This window comes from Squalius cephalus, assembly GCF_949319135.1.
Source record: "Squalius cephalus genome assembly, chromosome: 23".
Lineage (NCBI taxonomy): Eukaryota > Metazoa > Chordata > Actinopteri > Cypriniformes > Leuciscidae > Squalius > Squalius cephalus.
This window is the reverse complement of record NC_137144.1, coordinates 13,748,610-13,774,899: the sequence shown is the minus strand read 5'-3', so window position 1 is coordinate 13,774,899 and position 26,290 is coordinate 13,748,610. Positions and strand designations below refer to the sequence as shown.

The 26,290-nt window shown below is 36.8% G+C and overlaps 1 long non-coding RNA gene across 3 annotated transcripts; it reads left to right on the top strand.

The window, feature by feature from the left end:
- Positions 1–92: 92 nt before the first annotated feature.
- On the top strand, positions 93–25,504 carry LOC307151050. Of its 3 annotated transcripts, XR_013819812.1 has the most exons (4): positions 93–167; positions 1,914–2,034; positions 2,183–2,422; positions 18,367–18,849. It is a non-coding gene; the product is annotated as an uncharacterized lncRNA (long non-coding RNA). The 3 variants fall into 3 exon arrangements; XR_013819811.1 differs by lacking the exon at positions 18,367–18,849 and adding an exon at positions 25,349–25,504 and having other exon boundaries at positions 1,914–2,422; XR_013819813.1 differs by having other exon boundaries at positions 1,914–2,422.
- Positions 25,505–26,290: the final 786 nt, after the last annotated feature.

Below are 26,290 nucleotides of genomic sequence, written 5' to 3'. Positions count from 1 at the left end.
AGATGAATGTGGGATGTGAGATGAATGTGTTGGCATTTAAAGGTGGCACCCAATGTTTTTTTTTTTGTTTTTTTTTTTAAAGTTAATGTAGTTTACCAAGGAGTCAACACAACAGCGTCGGTGAAGAGTTTGAGATGAAATAGACGTGATGTCCGAAGAAATTCAAGGTAAATATCACGTTTGAACAGAATGTTTATTCCCGTCACTTTGTCAAATTATCCGAAAAGTGTAAAACTTACATTTAACTGTGTGTGTATAGGAGAATGCGTGTGTGTGTGTGTATATCACGAGTTCTAAACAAAGGAGCCTGTTTCGAGATGTGGTGCAAATCACACTGTTAATGTAGGCTATTTTGCGTAGAATAGTTAATAAATCCCGATATGCAACCGCCAGTGGATATATGATTGTGACTTAATGAATGAGTCGAATAGAGAATAGATGTCATAACATAAGGCCGTCAAGTAAATCTATTCAAAAGTAATACAGAAGATGGCGGCAGAACACTATGGACCTCGCTAAGTTTAGTGATTCAGTGTCAACATTGAAATCACAATGTGTTAGAATAAAATGGTATTTTTCGATTAATGTTTTTATACTCCGTGTTAGGAGGTTTAGTAAACAAAAAATATAGGCTACAAGTTAATTTTTCCCATTTTTGATGCCTCCAAAATCTGCACAAAGAGTAATATTTATAAGACTGTTTTTACTGTTTTGATTTCTACAATAAAGCTGATTATAAGATATTATAATTGAAGTTATTGATGTTTTAGTGATGCATGTCTACAGCAGAGATGTCTTTTATATTTCAGTTTTCAATGACAATGATAACATTGACTTTTAGTTAGGCTGTTTTGAAATTTCAGTTGACTACAGTAATTAGCAGAAATGTGCAATTTTGAAAGCAATGCTATAATATTAAATCTCTTAAATTGTGATGTTTTAAATGGTGACTTGCTTTAACAAATAGTCTTCAAATCTTCTTCTCTGCTTCAATCATTATATATATAGTTGTAAGCTTAAATCTTAATACTCTAATTTAAAAAATGCTGTCTATAAATAAAAGTGAAATATTTAAACACCCGAATGTACATATATTATTAATTTTTAAAATGTGTTTATGTGTGTACGTGTGTATATGTGTGTGTGTACGTGTGTGTGTGTGTATATATATATATATATATATATATATATATATACACACACATATATATGTGTCAATATAGAATATAGCATATTTTCAAAACGAGCAATTATGAGCAAAACCCATTTATACAAAGACTTTTATTATAAACTATAATTATGTAAATAATTGCAATAATCTATTTATCCTTACTTATAATGGCATAGGTGTTTAAATAGTTTACATTTACTTTTTTTAACATAACAAAAACAATTAGATAAAACAATCAATATTCCCCCAGGAAGCGATTCATTTAATGATGAAGTCCATGATTTATTGGTCTTGTCTTATTATCAAATGAGGTTACTTCATACTGCACGATGAGAACGAGCAATTAGCGTATGCAAATGAGAGAGGACTCTGAGCTTTCACTAATTTTGTGACAGAACAAAGAAAATTTACAGAGCTTATATCTAAAATGCAAAATAGTCACATTAAAAAAAAAATATTGTACCCAAGATATTTTCTTAAATTGGACAGATTTTCATTGCAGCATCATATTAACATAGTTTATACATCCGGATATGGATGCTGTATAATGTCTTGGTTGCTTCTGGCTATGGGCGACTGATAAATGTACCACAGATATCTGCGATGTGTGCTCAGGATCATTGAGTATAATCACTAATTAACATACTGCTATTTGCTCTGTCTGATCGAACGGCCTCATTAAGTAACAGATAATCCCACAATATTCAAAGTTTACAGTACCTTTTTGTTTCCGCTCGCCCAGATGTTTGCAGAGGCTCCGTGCAGGCGTCATACACAAATACAGAGCAGATGCTGACTTTGATGTGTGAATTTGTGCACAGAAAGTGCATATCTGGACCATCAGAATTATCCAGGATGGGATGGTTAGTCGTGGATTTCTCATTAACTAAAGCAAATTTGCTTAACACATTAAATAGCTTGCAAACAAGATGATGTTTTAAAGTTTTTCTCCTTTCTAATTATCAATGTTTGTTGTCTGACTATAAAAGTGTCTTAATTTTCCCCGTACAGATGGACTGAGATATTTGTGATGCAATATTAACATCTCAAGGATGGTGTTGCAAGAGTAAAACACATTGGGAAGAATAAAATATTGATTTGCTTGTATGCAAATGAGCTCAAATATGCTCATTCCTCACAAATAACCTCTCCCCTCCTCAAACATTTGGAAACCTGTGTGTGATCAGGAGTGGGCTTGAGAAACTTGAGGGCTTGTGTGTTCAACGGGATTTGATTCCGTTGACATCTGGGGTGAGTATCTGATTCCCTTTCTCTCCGCCACTGTTGTGAATGTTTCAAAAGCAAACTTTCTTTTTCCTGAGTCGGGGCGTGAGTTCCGCGCGGAGATGTTTGATGTTTTCCTCTTGTGGAGCGCGATGAGATGAAGTGAGTTCTTAATTTATGAGGACATAACAAGGAAGCTATTAAGCAAACATATTTCCCTGCTTCGGCTGGCATGAAAGAGCCACTCAGGGCGAGAAAGTCAGCGCTTTGGTTTTGCGAAAAGATAGGCTAATTGCCTAAATGTTTACAAGTTAGCAAGAGTTTAAATCGCACCAACAGTTGCGCTAACAAAGCATCATTCAAGATGACCGTATATAAAGGTAACAAAAGGAATTAAAAGGCGCCTTTCGGTGTAATACCAAGAGGCTATAACCAATTTAAGCGATGATATTGAGGGATACAGCATCCAATTTCCACAAGTGGGGCAGTGGGAAGTGTTTAGGCTAGTTGAAGTACACGTTTTAATGAGAAAAGACAAAAAAGACTTCATGTGCATGATTTATGCAGTCTGTTTCTAGGAGCACACGCATAATTATTTATGATCGCTGAGCCCGGGAAAGACGTGTGGAGAAAGAGAAACTGGTAAAAAATTCAAAAGCAGAAGAAGTTAAATGAATATTTAAGGGACGATGAAATATTAAGGGGAAACAAATGAGAAAAACATTTAAAACAGCATGATAAATAATAGTGGGAGTTGTCGGGTGGGGAAAAAAAGTGGCTGCCATGAGGCCTTAAACATCCGCGTGGTGTCTGATCCCGGCCTCGGCGATTTGTTTTCCATATGCCGGTCGTTACGGGGGCACGGTCAGCGGACGGGGGTTGGTGCGTTGCAGGGGAATATTAGCTTTTTGTTGAGAGCCGTTGGATGGATGCCATGGGCTAGTCACAATTTAATGTGTCGACTGGTCTGGTACAAGTGGAGGGCAGGACACTGGCATTGAGATGATGTTTCATGCCAGAGGACCGGTGTTCTGACGATAAGTTCGACAAGGAAAAATGCGTGTGCTACTAGCATTACATTCATGTCGTTTGAGGCTTCATTAGTGTCCAAACCCTAACCCTACGCTTAAAACAATGCAAATATAGTGTAGGTAGCACAATCTGATAGGTAGCATCTTTCGTCGAGACACCGGCCTCCACCTGATGAGGACAAATATGAAGAGTGTCAGGATTCAGGTAACTTGTGTGCTGCTTTTAACAACAATATTTGAACGTGTTCCATTATTTCCAGATAAAAGTCCCAATTTTAAACAGAATCTGTGTAAGAATTCACATTTAGGCCTATATGCTTCAAGTATTTTGTTGTGAGTAAAAATGGCAAACCAACTCAATACCAATGTTTATCATACATGAGTAATCAAAAATGTTAATATAACAATAAATGTAGACCACATAATATGCTAAATTATTAACATGATGCAGGCTTGACCTTTTTTATGTTTGAAGTTGAGGTCATGTCATTTACATTATGTGACCCTACAGGTATAGGTATATTTGTGGCAATACCCAACAATACATTATATGGGTCAATATTATCGATTTTTCTTTTATGGCAAAAATCATTAGGATATTAAGTAAAGATCATGTTCCATGAAGATATTTAGTCAATTTCCTATGGTAAATATATAAAACATTTATTTTTGTGAGTGAATGCAGCACAATCGCGAACATAAATGTACAATTTTTAAGGCGATTTTCTCAATGTTTTGATTTTTTTGAACCATCAGATTCCAGATTTTCGAATCGTATCTCGGTCAAATATTTTCCTATCCTAACAAACCATACATCAACGGAAAGCTTATTTATTCAGCTTTCAGATGATGTATACATCTCAATTTCAAAAAATTGACCCATGTGACTGGTTTTGTGGTCCAGGGTTACATATGTGGAAGAATTTTCACATCATTTTTAACTTATTTGCATAATTATGTGGTTTGTTGCATTTTGTTATTTGTAGTCTAAACAGAACAGATCTGTAACCCAATTTTGCATTTCACTGTAATATACATCATATACACAAGATATTCAATATTGTAAACAGTGTAACTGGAATAGGCAGAATAAATAGAATAAGATAATATAAATGAGTAAACATGAATTTAAAATATTTTTTCTCAATTTGCATTAAGTACTTTGGTCAAATATTTTCTGTATATCATAAATAATGATTTTTTTCTAATTCTTTTATCCCAAAGATTGATGTGGCACTATGTTATGTCTTAAAATTCAAGATATTTGGCTTGGCAATCAGTTAATGTTTTTATGTTGACTTTTTTTTTTTTCTATTTAGAAAGAGTTGGTAAGGACATCACTCATATGGGTCCTGTTTTTTGTGTTGTTGTTTTTTCTGGCAACCGTCATTGGCCTCTTATTTAATTTCCATTTTTCCAGATCTGAAAATAATTAAATCAGCAAACAAATAATTAATTGAGTCAATGAGAACAATTAGTTCAAAGACGCCTTTGAGAATTGGCCATGCATAGTGAATTGGTTAATTATCATACTACAAAATAATTGAGTGGAGGAGCTCTCCGCGTGTGTGAAACTGCATGTGAGCAGTATTGACTTCTTTTGAAAATGAGAAGAAACGGTAAGGTTATGGATGTCAAAGGCTCTTCGTGGAACCATCAATGCCAATAAAGAAACTTTAGTTTTAAGAGTCTGTCGTTTTTGAAGCTTTACAGTCCCCATCCACTTTCATTATATGGAAAAGAGCAGCATGAACATTTGTCAAAACATCTCCATTTGAGTTCCACAGAAGAAAGAAGGTTATACAGCTTTGGAACAACATCAGGGTGAGTAAATAATAACTGAATTTAAATTTTTGGGTGAACTATTTATACATGAATTGGCATTCTAGAAGCGGAAAATGATTTTAATGGCTGAAACCGTCTCTTTTACAGGTCATCAAAACCTGGATTGACTTTTTTATTTACTCTAATCATTGCACATAACTGTCCTGTACTGGCCCTTGACAAAAGTAATGCAATGACACTCATGTTAAACTCCATTATAATCCGTACTGAAGGTTGTGACACTAATCTCAGTGACCTACACGGCCCATACATCAGAGCGTGTCTATCTGCTGACAGCGTGCTGTATCTGGGGGCCGGTGCTGCCGGTGGGGCCACAAGGCAGATCGATCGGAGCCGCCGCTGTAACCCTGTCCGCAGTCGGAGATCATTACCCCTGTGACTGATGTGCGGGGCGGGCCGGAGTGAGCGCGTTTATTTCCCTATGCAGGGGTGGGTGTCTCGGCCCCATGAGAAGGACAGCCCTTCACGTTTTGTTAGCTTGGTCATGGCTCTCGCGTAAAAATCGAGGCCCTCTAGCGCACATACGCCTCGTCTTATCCTCCATCCTTATTTCAAGAATCATCCATCTGTGGATGCTGTGCTTGGTTTTATGAAAAAACAGATATATAAAAACAATAGTTGTTAAGTTTAAGGAAAAATGTAAAGTTAGCTGGTGATTGCAAAATAAAGTTTATTTTGTTATAATTACCAGCTGACTGTACATTATTCTGCTTATTACAGGATTATTTAATACATTAAGATGCCACTGAGTGATATGCAAAAAATTAAACATATATCTAAATGATATATAGCTGTCCATTACACTGTTGTGTAATCAAAATTATATGATCAATAAGTTATAACAAGTTTTTACATTGCTTTAACTCATCAAAATAAGTTAAGCAATTTTTAAACTTTTTTTATGTTATACAGGATTCAACTCACTTTTAAGTCAGATTAATGTAATTTAAGTTGAAATTACTTAAACATCCAAGTTGACTGTACTTAAATTAAGGCAGCAACTTTTTTTTACAGTAATTATAATTTTATGCTTTATATTTAATATATTATAATATTTATATTTTCAATAATACTATTTTATAGTTGTTATATATATAATAGCATTTTGTACATTGTTTAAAAAATAGTTCAAAATTGTTAAAAAAGTAGATGAAGTCTTATAAAAAATGACAAAAGAATGATATGTTCAGTTTATGGCAAACAGGTCTCATTTATGTTTTTAATGGTTATGAAGTTCAACTAATGAATTAAATTAATTCTAAAATCAGACAGGATCAAAATAGAGCTAATACAAGGTAGCTTTATAGCTATATTTATTATACTTTATTTGGTAAACTATAATATTAACTACTGTCAAAATGTTTCCTTCCTTAATATGTCAAGAGACATGTTCAGTGCTGCTGTTCTATGGTGGCTGCAGAGGATCAAGTAATTGTTCCTTTTACCATAACAGTGAATCTTACTGTAATTTACAGCCCAGGCCAGATATAAACCTTAAGTCACATTTTACGACTAAGGTGAAGTGTGGCATTGCACGTTACAGTGTAGTATTTTCAGACAAGCTCATAAAGCAGAATAATAGTAGTGTTTGCGTCTTAAAGACGGCTGCACATGGCCCAGATAGATGACCTGGCTTCATTTTTACAAAACTAACGACCAGAGCAGACCGCTGCAGGTGTGCCATCCAAAAACTTAATTTCACACATTCAGCGTTTTATAAATGCACTCTTTAATTTTTCCATTTATGGCCCCGTGATTAAAATCTCTGGCCCTGTGACCTAAGGGATCGTTCTGAGTGATAATGAATGGGATCAGCCTGGAAAAGATGGCATCTCGACACATCTTCAAGGTTAACAATGGAGAACAATGGACTGTGTCTTGTACCCTAAAGTGATGAATGAACTTTTTCTAGCATTTCAATAAGTGCCATTATATTAGATAGGACTGACCTAGCATTTCATTCAAAAGCATAAATTTGTGGTTCTAAAAATTGTTTAAAAAAAGTTTTACTCCAGTAGGCTATGATGACAAGAAGTGACTCTTTCTAACTGTTTCATTGAATCATTCACTCAACCGATTCATTCAAAACTGCTGATTCATTCTGGAACAAAGTGAGTGAATGGCATCCGAAATCGCACATTTAGGCGGAAAACAGTATGCCCGAATACACAGTACTCAGAAAAGATAGGCAAAAAGTACCCGGATGACCTACAACTTTTTCGGCGAGATTCTGAAGTGTGCATGATGAACACTTTACTATCCCAGGGAGAAGATTAATGAATGGCAGTGAAGCGATGTAACTGACGCTGGTTGATCACATGATAATGTCAACATGGTGGATGTAGTACATCTATATTACATTTATACGACACTCATTCATACTACTAGAACATACTTTTTTTAGTGGTCGTGAAGTAATTACTTATTTAAAATAAGTACCTATTCAAGAGAGTATGGGATTTTGGACGCAGCCAATGCATTATGAATGAACCATTGAATAATTAATATAACAGATTTGTTCAAAAATAGTGATTCATTCAGGAACGAAACATGTAGCATTGGTAAACTTTGCTTTTTTCTTCGCTTGGAACTATTTTCGTTTAGAGTAAAATATAGCCTAAAACATTTTTAGCATATCATGGGAAAAATGTAAGTTACTTGATATTAACATCACTTCACTTAAACATTGAATGAAAAAGCAATATCAGTTGCAATTATTTGTTTAATTCCGTTTACGTCGTAAGTAATTATAGGCTACTTTTTAAATTGTAAAAAAAAAAAAAATTCACAAAGACTCGCTGATTAAATGTTTACTGATACAAATGCTGTGAATTACAAATAGTTTCATTTTTAGAACACACCAATGTAATCCTCTTTGACAGTTATCGTCAATGGAATATTACCCTCATAATATTGGTTCATCATAAATTGTAGTTATTTTAGGGGCTTGACATGGCAGATGCAAAGCAAAATTAAATATAAATATGAATATAAGTACATAGGAAATGAACAAAGCCTCTATGAACAAGATTTGGGGAAAAAACAAGAAAAAAAGCAACGTTTGTTCCCATCCATCTCAGCGGTTTGTCTGTCTGTCAGAAGCGCAACTCGGACGCGCGAGCTGTCAGTGCCTCCCGTTTGATGTTTCCTTGCTTTGACTTCAAAATTCTCAGGATATAAGCACGAGCTCTGTTTGAGCTGTGTGGGAAAGGCCTATTGACAACCGTCGATCCATTGATCTGTAGCAGGGGACAGAATCTGATGGTGTTGCAGCTAAACTTATAATTGCGTTCGCTATCATAAATGTTTAACCGATTATCGGTGCGTAACTGCAAATAAACAACACAGATGAGTAACTACCTCGCTATCCTGGTTTTCCTGCCCCATAAAGAATTTAGCATCTCCATCGCAACCAACCAGACGACTACAAAAATACTTCCCCTTTCTTTTTTAAAAAAGAAAAGAGAGGAAAAAGATGAAATATTTTCTCTGTGGTTACTGAGACCTCTCTGTATTTCAAGTGATACTGACCTAAAAAGGTTGATCAAAGCCAGTTGGAACTCTGCAGCCTGCAGCAAGCAATAAATTGGACCATTCGATGTTTTTGCACTGACAAATTATTCTCCTGAGTCCTAACATTCTTGGTAGCAACTCAATTAGCTGGAGACAGATGTAGCAAGTATTCAACATTTAATGTTTAATAGATTTTTCAATATTTTAACATTGCTAGCCCTAGTTAGAATGGAAATGCTCCATTTCATGAAAATAATAACTATTTGCTTATAATCCCCACATAAACGGTGAGTTTGCGCGGTGTACGTGACAGCATCCAAATCTGCCCGAGACGGTTCTCGCTCTGTTTAAATCCCTGCAGGCTATTCTGTCGTGTTGAAGTGGCTCACAGCATCTCTCCTTTCATGTGGCTGTTAAAAGACAATATTTCTCCTTTTTTTGTGGAGGATAGACTTTCTCCAGACACCATTCCTCCCGCTTTAGGCATGGATGATGGGGGGGTAAAAAAGAAAATGACTGAGAGATGGATGGAACAACCCGTACGACCTCTGAAATCATATTAACTCACGTTTTCTGCACTCGTGTGCATAGCTTTCATTTATTACCTCAGCATGATCATGTTCACTGTAGTGCTTTAGTAAAAGTTTCATATTAAATCTAAAATGGGAATCTATAGACTGTGGCTGTGAAATGCGGCTTTACCGTGCTCAAGGGCTCTGGCCCAGCTGTGATATAAACAAGACGCTATTGGCTATTTTTTAAAAGGGGGCGGAGCTGCTCGATATGCCCCGCCCTGTCTTCCTGTTTCAGTGGAAATGACATCAACACATTGAATAACACTGTGCGTTTCAAAGCACTTCAGTGGGCCTTTAAAGAAATAGTTAATACTTCATTATATTAGGCTACTCACCCTCATGTCAATCCAAACTATGGTGCTACAAAAGTAGACTATAGTTAATAGCAACCAGCTAAAAGCAGATATGTTATTTGGACAATTACATCTTGATGTGATTATTTTTGAGGCCCCATAGTTCAGCGAGAACACGAAAGGCCAAAAATGTAGTAATTTAGCTCCTGAAAGGACTTTTCTCAAAGTTATGAACAAATAATCATACAGTAATGTAAGAATGTTTGTTCAAAGTTATCTAGTCTTTAATAATGTTCTCAAAACGTTATAGGCACAAAAACGTCATTCATTGAACTTTTTCTGAAATGTTTTAGTTTGTCTAACACTTCTTTAAACATAGCCCTACTTGTTTCAGAATGTTCAGAGAACTTTCAAAAGTAACATTCCTATAATGTGTGCAAAATTATAAAATGGAATGTTCCCTTACCAGAAAAAAAAAAAATACATTTTGAACGTTCAGAGAACATTCAGAAAAAAACATTTTCATAACTTAAGAGGAACGTTAGCAAAAGGTTCTTAGAACATATTTTTGTTAGCTTGGAATGTACCGTAAAATGTTCCATACGACTCTTTCATATGACGTGAGGAACAGGTTGATAATCTCCCAATGGAACGAAATGAGGGTGAATAAATGATTTTTTCTCTTGTAAACAGATAATGGATTGTATTAGTAGCGACGCCGGGCCTGTGCATTGCCATTAAATGGCTTGCTAGAGAGCGGCATCATGGGAAGACCTAAATATATGACATGCTCTCGCTGAATTATGGGGCCACAAAAATAATCACATCAAGATGTATGTGTCCGTATAACATATCTGCTTCAACCTGCCTCATCGATCACTTCATCAAAGAGCCAAGGTTCTGGAGTGACAGGGAAATGTGCTTAAACTCTCATTGTTTTGGAGAGGGCATGTCATATTAACCCTTGGAAATGAAGTTGTACCAGTGAGCTAGCAGCCAGATTTTTAACGGTGACTGATCTAAGTGCTTTTCAAGCGTCATTTATCACAAACGGCTGGACGGCCATCCGGTATGACATGAAGATGTAACTGATCTTCATAACTAGACAACTGGAGCGATTCGGTTTTGGCCAGCATAGACTGTCTTGTCAGGACAGTAGCACTATTTAACATGTAAATGTTGATCTAGATATCGCTGATGTAATTTAAAATAATTTACTTAATAAACAACTGTTCAAAGCATTCCATCAAATCTTTTCAAGAAAAAATGTAAATAGCAAATTGTTTTAAATAACAAAACTAATATTAGTATTAAAAATTAATAGCCTAATTTACATATTATTATCATTGTAAATAAAAGTTACATTTTTAAGTACAATCAACTTGGATGTTTAAGTAATTTCAACTTAAATTACATTAAACTCACTTAAAAAAATGAGTTGAATCTTGTTTAACTCAAAAAGTTAAAAATGGCTCAACTTATTTTGATGAGTTAAAGCAATGTAATAACATGTAAATAATATAATGTTATGGATAAATAATATTTAAATAGGATTATAAAATATTTTTAATAATCAATAGTTTTAAGTAATAATATTATGATTGCATAATATTTTGAATAATGAATTTTACAATTATTTGTATATTATTATTATAGTAATATTATGAAATGCCCTAAAATGATTGCAAAATGTAATTACCTTGTTAAGAATATGAATATTTAAATGTTGGGCATTATCAATAAGCATCATTTTTATTGCATGTCTTACTAATTATAAAGAATTATAAGCTGTCAGCTTAAAAAGTAGATCTGATCCCACTAAACATTGGCACTGCTATTAATGTTCAATGTTGTGTTACAGATGAAAGCCTGTTTTTTATTGACAGAACTTATCTTTAATTACATTTTTAAATTAATTCTCATGGTTTATTTGTTTTAGTGTCGGTACATGTCAAAGGAAGCACCATCATTATAAATGTGAAACTGTGTGCTTCTGGCGTAACGTCAAATTTAATAAGAACCAACATATATGTGTGGAAAATATTCTGTTTTTAGGATCACTAAAGCACCGAAACAGTTGATTAAATTAGTGAAGCACACACAGAGACATAAATAATATAAAATAGAGTCTGAGTGAGTGAACAACCCATTTACCACCATGAAACAACATAATAATCCCTCTGTCTCCGGGGTTAAGTGGAACGCCAATACAGTATTGACAAAATGTCAGTCTGGCGCACCGAGTCCTTGTTCACACACTGCTTTATTTGCGGAACCAGCCTGTGCAGATACACACGCAAGTTTATCACTCAAGGTCAAGCCATCCAGCGGCGTGACAGGCTTAAGTTTCATTGATTCATCTTTGATAGCTTTATACTGAGACAATAGGGCGTCTTTGTAAGGTCTGTTGAAGGCAAGTGTATAACTGTTCTGTTGAAGTCATTCTTTAGAGGTACACAAGAATGCTAATTCTCTTGGTGCCATTTGTTTTCAGCTTAATTCCAAGAACCGTAGCATTTCGCAAACCAACAGTGACCTAAAGTTGACCTTTCCGTGCCGTCTTCTATTCATTGTTCATTAAAAAAACGGACCTTTCCCCAACTCTCCGAGGTAGCAGCAGAATTGCAAATCTCTATTTCTCTTCAGAGAGTGCCTGCCTGGCTTTAGCAAGCCGCTATCCATTGGTCTTAGAGCTGAATGCAGCTGTGAGTGGGAATTGGCAGCAGTATAACGGCTTTTATTGCTACACATTGGCTCAGTGGGTTCGAGACTACCACTGTGCATAATTAACTGCCAATGAAATGTTCCCTTGAGTCAATCTGTCTGCTTTATTAACAAAGTAATGTGGTTATGCTTTAATTGGCTCTTTTATTGTTAGCCAAATGAGATCAAATGATAGAACACATGGTTGCAAAGAGGAGACCATTAGTGGTCACAGGCTCTATAAGTAGATGTTAGGGAAGGTGTAATCTCTCCATATCCTGCTTGTCATGATGGGTTTGTGTTTGTTTCCGTGGCTCAGGGTTGGTCACTCAGAAAGTGACATGTTTGGATACAGCTAGCAAACTGTGGTTTGGTTTAACAGAGTTTCTATCAGTTTAGTTTCAACGAAATCTATAGACCTTATTCAGAGCAGCGCTATGACAAATATGAAAGCGAGGCTGGATAGACTTGCTGTGTTTTCAATGGCATCCCCTGTAAAAAGCTCCTAGATCAGGTATAATTTTCCACAGCTCATGTTGTCTGTCAACTGAAATGTCTTGGAAAGATATTTTTGCAGTGTTTTGTCAGCAGAACAATCCAAAAACACATTATATAACACTTCAACCCACTAAAGAGATGTACTATCCCTGACAGCATCGCTTTCATTCCCGTTAAAAATCAAAGATGACGCTGCTGTGAATACGGTCTATGGAAGTTTGCTGTCATTTTTTAAATCTGAGCATTTTGTGAAGTTATAGAAACATACTAAATGTTGGTATGGCTGCTAGCATGTAACTTAGCAAGCTACGTTATCCATGTTAGCAAAAACGAAAGCATGCGGCTACTTTCTTTCATTGTATCTTCTTCGAGTTCTTTTGGAAAGCTCTTTTGTACGAGTAATTTGAAAGAAAATCGTGATTATGACGTGATTTTGGAGGCTTTTAGTACTAGAGCAACGAAATGAGGTGCAAAGGATGCACATTAGGGGCCCAATTTTACGCACGGCGCAAGTGCACTTAGGGCTTGTCCGAATCCACCTTTGCTAGTTTGACGACGGGAAAAATGGTCGGGAATCTACAAGCAGACCATCTACGAGACAAGCCGGATTCCACCATATCTTTATGTACACAATAATAATCTTTTACATTGTAATTCTTTTTATTTTTAATGTTTGGCATGTTTGTGTGCTGCTCCGTGTGCCAGTGTGTAATAAACATATTGTACAGGCGTTGTGGACCTGCCTATATGCTCATATTACTAATGCGCCCTTTAATGGAGAACTCCGGTCAATTTTAACATTGAGCTCATTTTTTTGTACATTTGGAGTGCTGTCAATACAGAGAACAACGACAAAAATCGGTGTTGCCTACACCGAGTTATTCTATTTTTAAAATTTGCACCCTGTTGACTTAAATGGGGCAAGTTTTAAACCTGCTTTTAGCCTCTTAACATCCTTGATGTGTCATTACAAGTGCACAGCCATGTGAGTTTAGTTACCTATGATCACACGCGTGAACTCGGCAATCGACTACTTTGGACTTCAACCGAAAACAGGATGTAAACACAGGTATTTGCGCTGGCTTAAATAACATCATTTTAATTCATATCTTTCACATCTACTGCAGTCAGATTCACTAGTGTTCACTCTGAAGGAATCACTCACATTTTCTGTGCACTTGTAATGACACATCAAGGATGTTAAGAGGCTAAAAGCAGGTTTAAAACTTGCCCCATTGAAGTCAACAGGGTGCAAATTTTAAAAATAGAATAAGAATAAGAATTTTTGTCGTTGTTCTCTGTATTGACAGCACTCCAAATGTACAAAAAAATGAGCTCAATGTTAAAATTGACTGGAGTTCTCCTTTAAATAACAAAAAAAAAAAATACCGCACCATTGACTTTAGACCAGGTTTTTGTTGGTCAATTCCGCAGTCTATTTCAGTTGCCTCAAAATAGCAACGTGCCAACAAAGCACCAGAACACACCTCGTTTTCAGACCAGCACGCCCATGGGCGCACAAATGGGCGCAAATGCATTTGCTATTTAAACAACGTGGCGCAGGACGTGAAAATGATAACTGCGTCGGGCTGAAACTAGCAAAAAACACTTGTGTCGCACCTGGCGCCATGTGTATGATAGGGCCTTAGATGTCTAACTTTTTTTCCAATGTATTTTATCATTTTTAGGCTGCGAAAGAGAACTGTGGGAAATGTAGTTTTGTTGCGCGTGTCGCTTCATAAACCGCATACATTAAACTTTACTGACAACGAATTATGATCAAAACCATTTCACCACCATTATTCTCAGAAAGATGTGCTTTAAAAAACTGGCAGTTATGACTTTGTGTTGTGTTCGAGTGCACTCAAAATGCAATCATTCCTACGTGACTTGAAGGCAGCATTACTGGAAGGTAAAAGAACATCATCCCATAATTGATTGCATCGCTTCAAGGTCTTTTGTAAGCTAATTGAATCGAAAGACAAACACATTACATCTCTGCAGCGACAACTTTGCTCAAGCGAGATAAAAAACTGACGTTTGCTGTAGTTGAAGGTTTCACCCAAGGCAGAACCAACCCTCAGCTACAGAATAAATGACTGTGATGTCAGCGGTTGTCAGATTTAAGACTGATTAATCATATTTCATAGTGAACACTGGAGATTTCTGCTGCTTTTACTGATCGTCACAATCCAAATAATCCTGTAATTTATATTATTTTGTGCACAGAAATATTTACCTAACGCTAATTTGTCTAGATGGTATAATGCTACAATTACTTTATATGGGTAAATGAGACACAGAGATATCAACTCAATATTAATTTTATATGCATTTTGTAAAAACTGATTTTCTCAATGCTGTTTTTACTCTCATTTGTGTTCCAGTCATTCTTTTTAAAATGCACTATTTATTTATCAGTTTAACTTTTTTTTCTTTTTTGGGAAACCAACCACACTCGAAATAAAAAATGAACTTTCACTGTTGTTAGTTTCACTCAAACCATCCTCGTTCACATTACTTAAAGGGGGGGTGAAATGCTCATTTTCACTCAATCTCCTGTTAATCTTGAGTACCTATAGAGTAGTATTGCATCGTTCATATCTCCAAAAAGTCTTTAGTTTTATTATATTTATTAAAGAAAGATAGGCTGTACCGTCTTTCCGGAAAAAACCGAGCGGCTGGAGGCGGGCCGTGTGGGCGCAGCTAGCTGTGCTAACGCGCCGAGCTAGTAACGTTAACAACACACAGATACATTTGTTCAACAGTTTTACTCACCGCCCGGTTCCAACGCACGACTGCGGACCTTTATCATTGTGACTGCTCGATCCTTAAGCATTAGACGATCTGCAAATCCGTAGATCTGGGCTTTGTTTATAAAACAATCATCGTCGAAATGCAGGGAAACAGTCTTGCTCAACTCGTTTTTGCCCCGGAAAAACAAACTGCATCCACTATTCCCTTAACGCTGGGTTCTTTGGAAATCTGTGCAGGTTTGTCTTGCCCTGGCAACCAAAAACCCACTTCTTTGGTTACACTGACTTCCCTAAAGCCGAGCACAGCGCTTTGATGGGCATACTGCTTTCGCTCTCTTGCTCTGGTCTACGAGTGCGCGCCGGCCGCGATCTTACCGGAGAAGTGCCCTTAGGACCCATATAAGGAAATTCCGTTACATCTGACGTCACACATGCCCATACTCGAAAAAAACTTTCCGAAACTTGTGACAAACCGGAAGGACAATTTTTGGCACAGAAATACTCCTACAAACGTACAATTTAATTTTTGAAACTTTGTCCATGTTTAGCATGGGAATCCAACTCTTTAACAGTGTAAAAAACTCAGTATGCATGAAATAGCATTTCACCCCCCCTTTAAAAACTCATGTAATTGAATGAAATTAATTGCATCCAACTTATTTGTTTATACTAAAAATGAGGAGCTTTACTTAAGTGTTTGTTCAGTCAACTTAACATTACTGAGTGAAATACACAAAGTAATAAAACAATATTGTGCACTGTAGCAACTTATGCTGAATTTATTTAATTTTTTGGGTCTGCAGGTTTTTTTTTTTTTGGTTTTTTTTTGCATTATATTTTGTGCATCTGAAAATGAATTATCATGCTTTATATCTATTTCCAAGGCAAAAAAAAAAAAACCTGGAAACAAAATTCTGCTCATGGGAAACATTTGTTTCATATTCTGAACTCTCTAGAGGTGATGTAGATAATTTCCATTTGTATAACCTCAATTTCTGGCCTCAAATGATCAATCTACAAATGCAAATACTGTGCATGTTATTGTAATTTTACATAGCATTAAACAATCTGGCCCAAGTTCTTCATTCAAGGGTGTAGATCATTAGTATATTTTTATTTATTCCGGCGAAATTTGTAAGAACACCCAGTGGGAAAGAAAACCTGTTGTGAGCAGATAATTATTTACATCTTTCCTGTGAACAACATGTGCTTCACTTCCTGGCAACACATGTTCAGTCTGAAAATGTCACAGAAGTCTCGTGAATTAGTTCTCTGCGTTTTGGAGGGTCAGTTTCCCACCTGCCCAAACTACTGTTTGCACATGGACTGCGGCCAGATGAAATCAGTATTTGGCAAACAACTCCAAAGAATTACCAAGGGGCGTCAACTGAGTCTGAAACCGTTCAGAAAAGTTTCAGAAACAGAAAAGACACCCAATCCCATGAGAAAGTGTAACTATTTTACGAGGTGGCAATTTTATATGAATTCGTACAATGTCAGGGCCTGTTCACATAGAACACAGTTTTGCTGTTAAAAACATGAGACACAGGTCAGTGTAACAAAAAGATAAAATAATGCATAGGCCTAAAGACTTGTTTTTTTTTTAAAGTTCATTGGCACGTTTTTAGAAAGCCGTGCTATGCGCGAGACATGAGATGCAATGGTCAAACACATCCATCTAGCTTGTGCTTATATAGAAAAACAATGGAAAAGTAGTGCAGTGGATAGCCCCTTATTCAAAAGAAAACATTTTTAGCTCCACACCTAAACCTAACATGTCAGTGGGGCGAATTAGCCACCAATTGGCCAAAATGTAAAATTGTGGCGAACTGCCAAGGGATTGTGTTCAAACCTGATTTCACCGAGTAAAACAAGTTCCTGGATCAACATCTTTGTTGATCCTGGAACAACAGTCCAATTGACCAATCAGATTTGAGGGACAAGTTTATAGTTCATGTCAAGTTTAATCTTACAACCAGTGTTTGGTGCTTCTACATCAGTATTATTCACCTAGGTTAGGTGTTTCTATATCAGCATTATTAACCTATCATTTCCCTCTGATTTTAGGGGGTGAACGTGATTTCACCAAGTACCACATGTTCCTGGATCAACATCTTTGTTGATCCTGGAACAACTTTCCAATCAACCAATCAGATTTGAGGGACAAGTTTACAGTTTATGTCAAGTTTAGGCTTAGAACCAGGGTGAGGTACGTCAACATCAGTGTTATTCACCTATCATTTCCCTCTGATTTTAGGGAAAAGTTATGGGTAGGGTTAGGTTTAGGGGTAGGGATAGGGTAAGGACTAAATTTTGGGACAGGAATGTTATTCCAGGATCAACAAAGTATGTTGATCCAGGAACATGTCTTACTTGGCAAAATCACGGTGACCGATTTTAGGGATAAGTTAGGGATATGGTTAGGATTACATTTTCGGACAGGAGTGTTGTTCCAGGATGCACACTCTGATTTTGCAGAGTTAGAGGTGTTCCTGGGTCAACATATTTTGTTGATCCTGGAACAACATTCTTGTCCGAAAAATGTAATCCTAAACCTAATCCATATCCCTACCCCTAAACTTAACCTTATACCCATAAGTTATCCCTAAAATCAGAGGAAAATGACAGGTTAATAAAACCTTGGTTGTAAGCCTAAACTTCACATAAACTGTAAACTGTAAATTGATTGTTTGATTTGAATGTTGTTCCAGGATCAACAAAGATGTTGCACTTAGTAAAATAAGGTTCTGCTTCCAGGATCATCAAAATATGTTGACCCAGGAACGCATCTAACTCTGCAAAATCAGGACGTGCATTGGATAGGACCATAAAAGGGCAGCATCGACTCTTCTGTCGCAATATCACCGGAGAAGTTTTCTCCGAGCGTAGCTCAGAGAACACAACCACAGGCCTGAACCGAGACTGCAAGGACATCAAACACACCATCAATGTCTTCAAGGGATTCCAAAGGCCCATTTCCTATTGCGTTTCGCTGGCGTACGCTCTAAACAGCAGGCGTGGATCAACAGAGAATTACCTGCAAAGTAGGCCTAAGTTCCTCGCCTCCAAAAACTGCATCATTAGCATCCTGCCAGAGATGGATGGTGACTTTCTGCATCAGCTGTTGGCCGCCAGAGAGAGGGACCGGTGGGCTCCTCTGTTCCTTGGCCTGCATGCTGACCTGCCCCTGGTTCTTATTTAACAGTCACGAGGCCATGACCTGAAATAAAGCAGAGAGACACAAACCAAAAAAAGTAGGAAAAAAAAAAACGGTCTTGGCAGCGGGACCAGAGTCCCATCGTCCCCAAAGAAATTAGGGGCAGTAATCATTCAGAGGCGGTTAAACGTTATGGATGCATACGGTTCCGTCCTCCATCCTGATTCTGCATACCTGCCTGCCTGCGTCAGGACAAAAGGCCACGGTTGGAAGTGTCCAATTTTACCGTGCTTGACAGGTCAAAAGTGACGAATGGCAGCCATTGCTGAAAGAAGGTTACGTTTAAACACAGTGCAAGGCAATGAGGGGGAATACTTCCCTGACAATGACTTCTAAATCATTGTCAGGGAAACTAATGATAAGGTATCATAAGACAACGGGATAGCATGACAGATCGGCCGTGATCTCGCGCACCTTAATCACCCGCTGTCTGTTTCCCGCTGCATTCATCTTTATTTTGCATAGACATGCACATATTCTCCTGCTTCTTGAATGGATACATCAGCTTGTCAGCAGGAGTGTCACATAAAGCTTTATTTAAATTGTACATAGCAGGGTTCTTTGTTGTGAGCCCGAATGATGAATGGAATCAAATAATAATGACAAAGAATGTCTCGGCCTCCTTGAGCCACAGTCACCGCAAGACCTCCGAAATAAACTCACAGTGAGGAGATATTCAATTTTACCAGAAAATTTGGATGGAAAACTTGCATGAAAATTATTTACATGTTAGCTTGATAATTGGCAATTTGTAATAGTTCCTAAAAACTAGGGATGTCAGCTCAACACATATTTTGTGTCATTAATTATAAATAAATGCAACAAAAAAAAAAAAAATTGCAAAAATAAATTCCATAATTTGGGAGCTTTTTTTCAGTATTGATAACATCAGGCATGAAAAATGGTAAAAAGTATTATAATTAAATGAAATAATAATAAATAAATAAATAAGATTAAAATAAGCAAATAAATAAATTAGATTAAAATAAATGAATAAAAATGTAATTAAAAATGGTCAGTTATTAATCTATTAAATATATTAAATTTGTTTAACATAAATAAATAAATAAATAAATAAAAAGTTTGATTAAATTAAAATATGATTAACATCAAATAAATAAATAATTCAATGAACTAGTTAGTAGAAATATATATATATTAATGTGAAAAATTTCATATTTATAAAATACATTTTTAGTATATTGGTTGTTTATAAAAGATATCTGCCTTTTAAATATTAGGATACGGTCCCCCACGAGAATGATCATATTTGGGGATCTGTGGCTTCGAAAAGATTGAAATGCCCTGGATTATAATGTGTAATGGCAAGCAATTTGATTAAGCAGCATTTCATGTAATTAATTTGATTAAAATTCATCAATTTCATTAGTTATAAAAAAAGTGCACATTTAAATTCCATATAAAGGGATTCGATTGTGTTTTTCAGCAAATATTGATGAGATTAATTGCAATTAATTGATCAGCATATATTGTAATTAATGTGATTTTTTTTTTTTAATCTATTGACAGCTTTAATAAAAATCGTAAAAAATTTGTAAGGACAGTGCATTGGAAATCATTTAAATGAATACGGTATTGTCACCAAATGGCTTTCATTAACAACAAAACAGCTCTCTACTTTTTATCTGTAACTAAACATGCTAGGCTGCTGTTGTGCAAATCTGTCGCACCTGTTGTAGTAATTTCAAAAACACACAAGTGAGAAGAACAAACAGAAAAAAAGCCGGAGAACGCAAGGAGTGATGGTGGCATCTTGACAAGTCTTTAAGTAATTCCTACAAGAACAAACACCCTGGGGCTGCCTGGCTTCATTGCTTAAGTTGTTGAGAGGATAGCGTCAAAGCACATTTTGAGAGCGCCACAATTATTGCACGTGGCTAAGTGAGGCAGTGGAGGTGTCAACTTCTATTCAGTTGTATGTATTTTGTAATTTGCTAGAGATTTGTAAATAAACTTTTTTTGGTCAACTTTGTGTCTCACTTTGTGCCCTTACTGATGGCTTAAAAAACACTTAAGGTATACTCTCAGAAAAAAAGGTACAAAAGCTACCACTGGGGCGATACCTTTTCTAAAGGTAAATCTTTTGTGCCTAAAGGGTACATATTGGTACCTCAAATGTACATATTAGTAAAAACAACCATTTCGCAGTTTAGCAACCATGTAGCACATCTTAACAACTGAATAGCAACCTGTTAAAACACTGTTAGAACACCTTATCAGCACCCTGGCAATGACTCACAACACCCTAGTAACCACATAGCAATACCCTGGCAATGACTCACAACACCCTAGTAACCACATAGCAATACCCTGGCAATGACTCACAACACCCTAGCAACCACATAGCAATACCCTGGCAATGACTCACAACACCCTAGCAACCACATAGCAATACCCTGGCAATGACTCACAACACCCTAGCAACCACATAGCAATACCCTGGCAATGACTCACAACACCCTAGTAACCACATAGCAATACCCTGACAATGACTCACAACACCCTAGCAACCACATAGCAATACCCTGGCAATGACTCACAACACCCTAACAACCACATAGCAATACCCTGGCAATGACTCACAACACCCTAGCAACCACATAGCAATACCCTGGCAATGACTCACAACACCCTAGTAACCACATAGCAATACCCTGGCAATGACTCACAACACCCTAGCAACCACATAGCAATACCCTGGCAATGACTCACAACACCCTAGTAACCACATATTAACACCCTGTCAACCACCCCCCAAAAAACATAGTAACCACCCAGAATGACATTATCAACCATCTAGAACATCCTAACAACTGCATAGCAACATGTTTAACACTCTGAACAACATTTTAACAGCTTACACCTTGGTAACAACTCACTTTTTGTGATTAACTTTTTATTGAAAGTTAACATAAACATAAACATAGACAAAACAGCACTCAAACACTGACCGTCACCACAGTAAAAGAAAAAGTCAAAAACCTTGGTAACAACTCACAACACCTTAGTAACCACATAGCAACACCCTGGCAACCACCTGACATACCATAGCAACCACCCGGTATGACTTTTATCAACCATCTAGAACATCCTAACAACTGCTTAGTAACATGTTAAAACTCTCAGAACAACTTATTAACTGCATACACCCTGGTAACAACTCACAACACCATAGCAACTGCATTGCAACACCCTGGCAACCTCCTAAAACACCATAGAAACCACCAAGTATGACTTTATCAACCATCTAGGACATCCTAACAACTGCATAGCAATATGTTAAAACACTCAGAACAACTTATTAACTGCATACACCCTGGCAACAACTCACAACACCCTATCAACCGCATAGCAACACTCTGGTAACCACCTAAAACACTATAGCATCCACCCAGTATGACTTTATCAACCATCTAGAACATCCTAACACCTGCACCTTACATCCTAAAACTGCATAGCAACACTCACAATACCTTATCAACTGCATCGACCTTGGCAACAACTCACAACACCCTAGCAACTGCATAGCATCGCCCTGGCAACCACCCAAAACAATAGAAACCACCCAACATGACATCATCACCCATCTAAAACATCCTAAGAACTACATAGCAACATGTTAAAAACACCCAGAACAACTTATCAACTGCATATACCCTGGTAACAATTCACAGCACCCTACAAACAGCATAGAAACGCCCTAGCAACCACCCATCATGACTTTACCAACCATCTGGAGCATCCTAACATCCGCATAGCAACATGTTAAAACACTCAGAACAACTTATCAACTGCGTACACCCTGGTAACAACTCACAACACCCTAAAAACAGCATAGCAACACCCTGGCAACCACCCAAAACACCATAATAACCACCCAGCATGACTTTACCATCCATCTAGAACACCTTAGCAACCGCATACCAATGGTATAAGCAAGCACCTCTCAATTTTTCTTTGTAAAGTGCAGTGTGTAGTTTAATAATGCTGCTTTATGTTCCTCCAATGCTGTACAGTGAAAACTCCTGCTCATTAGTAACAGGCCCAGCCACCAATAAAGACAACCTCCACCTCGCTCTAGGTTATGTGGACACCAAGCGCCCAGGAATCTCAAGGACGTATCACTCTCCCAGATTAAACAATATTCACTCTCTGTCAAACACTCCATTCCCAAAACCGCCACGCTGGAGGAAAACGAGCCCCCGCTCGGCCCCGTCTCCATGCTTGACAGAGAGAGTGGGGGAGAACGCTTTGGCCTGAAGGAGAGAGACCAGATAGTGAAATAATCTTTAATCCCTGTCCCTTCCAGGCACCGGCAACACCTGTTATCCTTGATGGCGTCAGGCAAGAGGGCAGCGCACAGCCTCGTTTTAAAGCTGGTAATTATTGTACTAATTATTCACATAGGTGCCGGGTGATTACGGACGTTCAGGTGAATGCACGTCCCGCACAGCGCCAGATGAGACCGGCCCGCATTCGCTCCTATCCCTCGTTTCCCTTCCAGATATTTGACCTCTTGTGCTGTTTGCAATCTGCACTCGGGGAGCGGAATAACAGGCAGAAACTTTTAATTGCTGGGAAACACTGCTCAAAGACACAAGCTTTAGCCATCTGTTAACTGTTTAGATAGACTCTTTTTTTCTCTCCCTGCGTCTGAACGGGAAGAGGATGTTGTTTTTGCGAAAAACAAAAGAGGAGCAGAGGGTTGCTACTGTTTTTCCTTCGTTAGCAGATGCTCTCTGCACAGGAAACAACACTTATTTGGATTATACACACGACGAGTTGTTTGTGGTGTAGTACGTTGTTAGAAAAGCGAAATCGTTGGAAAAGCAAATGTGATGCGAGTGCTGTTGCACTCTGGCAGTGCACACCTTCCGTCATCTCATTAATATTTGATGAATCAAATGATTATTTTTGTGCTTTAAAGACTGTATATTTAATTAGGGCCTGGAGGGAATACGGTGCCTTTAAGCCAAATTTATCTGTCCTCAGACTGAATTTAATTCAATTAATGGAGACCAGAGTTATAGATTTCTCGTTCTGCCTCCCTTTGTTGATAGCGACACCGTTTTTCATGAATTTTTCATTCTCAGCCGCCAGTTTTGGGGCAATTAACCAGCTATACCGAAAATTTTATTCCATTTCTGTTTAAAAAACAAAACAAAACAAAAAAAACAGAAGGAATCTAGTCCTCATTATTGAAAGAGAAATTGGCCTTTCTGTCATCATTTACTCACCCTCATATTGATCTAAAATGCTATGGCTTTCTTTCTTATGTGGAAAACAAAAGGAGTATTTTAGCAGAATATGCAGGCTGCTCTTTTCCATACAATGATAGTGGCTTGGCGTATATTATTAAGAAAAATAATCTAGTTTGCCAAGTTCTTAGAAATTTGTAGTTGCATTCATGACTTACAAATGCCATGTGGTGTAAAAGGTATAACATATTTTTCTTGCACCTTAAATATTTAGAGTCAAATGAATGTTAATTAATTCATGAAAATGACATATTTGAGGAGTCGCACCACATTTCACACCCCGACCTAACCTTGCTTTGTTATAAAAACATATGAAATAAGAAATTATCTATTATATTAAGAAACTTCTTGACCTTCACACACAGTCATGAGGTTCTTTCTGCATGTTAGATGCACCAAATGGCAGATTTATTTTTTCAAATATTAATGAGAAGTTAAGTGATTTTGTTAAAAATACATATTTTTCCAGAGAAATAATAACAAAAGATTAAAAATATATGATCAATAAGTTATGACAACATGTTTTTGCGTGGCTTTATCTCATCAAAACAACTTTTTTATGTTATATAAGACTCAACACATTTTTTTCAAGTCAGTTTAATATAAGTTGAAATAACTTAAACATCCAAGTTGATTGTACTTAAAAATTTAAGGCGGCAACTTATTTTCACAGTGTACTTGAGTTTTTTTTTTTTTTTTTTTTTTGGTTGGAAAAACTTATTTATTTTAATGAGGCATTTTTCTTCATTATGAATTCAGGGCAGCTGAATCACCCTGATATTTTTTTACTTTAATTCAGAAACAAAATAAAGAAAATCATTCTGGTTTAGAATATGAAATATTTCAAATTTAGCCAGCACTACATATTACATATTAGTGCAGTATTAAGGCTGCTACTCTCAAAATGATGTGATCATTGACATTATTATGGTCGTACAACAGAAATCATTGGCCAGTTCTTAATCCACGTAACGCCATTGACAGCGTTTTCCATAAGTCTCAAGAATGATGCCAGTCGGCTATTACGCGAAACAAATCAGAGGAATTTAATGACCACTTTGAGCCGCTACTGTAAGTGTTTGAGCAACATTCGGCAGATCAAAGGTTAAGTGAGAATGAAAGCAGCACATTTATCCCTTTAAGACTGTTTGGTGAAAATTGCTTCATTTGACAGCGTTAATGTCCTTCCTCCTTTATCACTCAGATTGCTTGACTTATAAATATGAATGTCTGCTCTCCTCAGCCCGCCTCAAATCCCCGGTGGTCACTCTGTCTGCTCTCACGGCATATGATGAAGCATTCAAACAAGGGGGGACGTAAGTGACAATGACACTACAAAAGCTCAACGATGAAGCCAGACAGGATCTCATTACGGCACAGGGCTGTTAATGATAAACTATCGCAGGTCAGTTGGGAAAACTTGTGTGGGTCAGTTTCTCCAATCTATTAAAATCAAATGCAGTTCATACACACAATGACTTGAATGCACCTCTTCTGTGATGAGTATGTTTTTAATTGCTGATTTAAAATTCATTTCGATTTTTTTTGAAAGACACATAGTAAAAAAGCAATACTTTTGCTTATTATCTTTTAAACTTTAGTTCACCAAATCAAAATCACGTGGTGCAACCAACATGCTGAAATCTGCAGAAAACCCCTGCAGACCCTCATGTGTGTGTATCAAGGTCAATAAGTCTTAAAAGGTCAAGTTGTAAAATGTCATGTGGTGCGACTCACCAAATATGCAATGATTTTGCCAAAAAACAAAACAAAAGAAAAACTCGGAATACATATTGAAAACATTTTCGAAAATAAATATTGAGATGTGTATTCAGCGTCTTAGTAAAATGTATTACTTTTTGCTTGATGGTTGCACCACATGACATTTTTAGAGTGATTAAATTGAAACTTTTTTCAAAACCTCTTTAATGATGCTTTTTGCCCTTCTAGAGCTTGACAGACGTGGTCATTGTGAACTGTCTGAGAAAATGACCTCTAAAATTCTCCTTTTGTTCCACATGTTGTGTTGGTCATAAATTTAATGTAATAATAAATGTAATAAAAATATCATGTTGTGTAGAAGTAATAGCATGTTTTTCTTACACCTTAAATAAATACATGTCAGTGTATACATCTTAATCATTTTTATGGTTTTAAATACAGCCTATTTCTCAAGGTAAAAAGG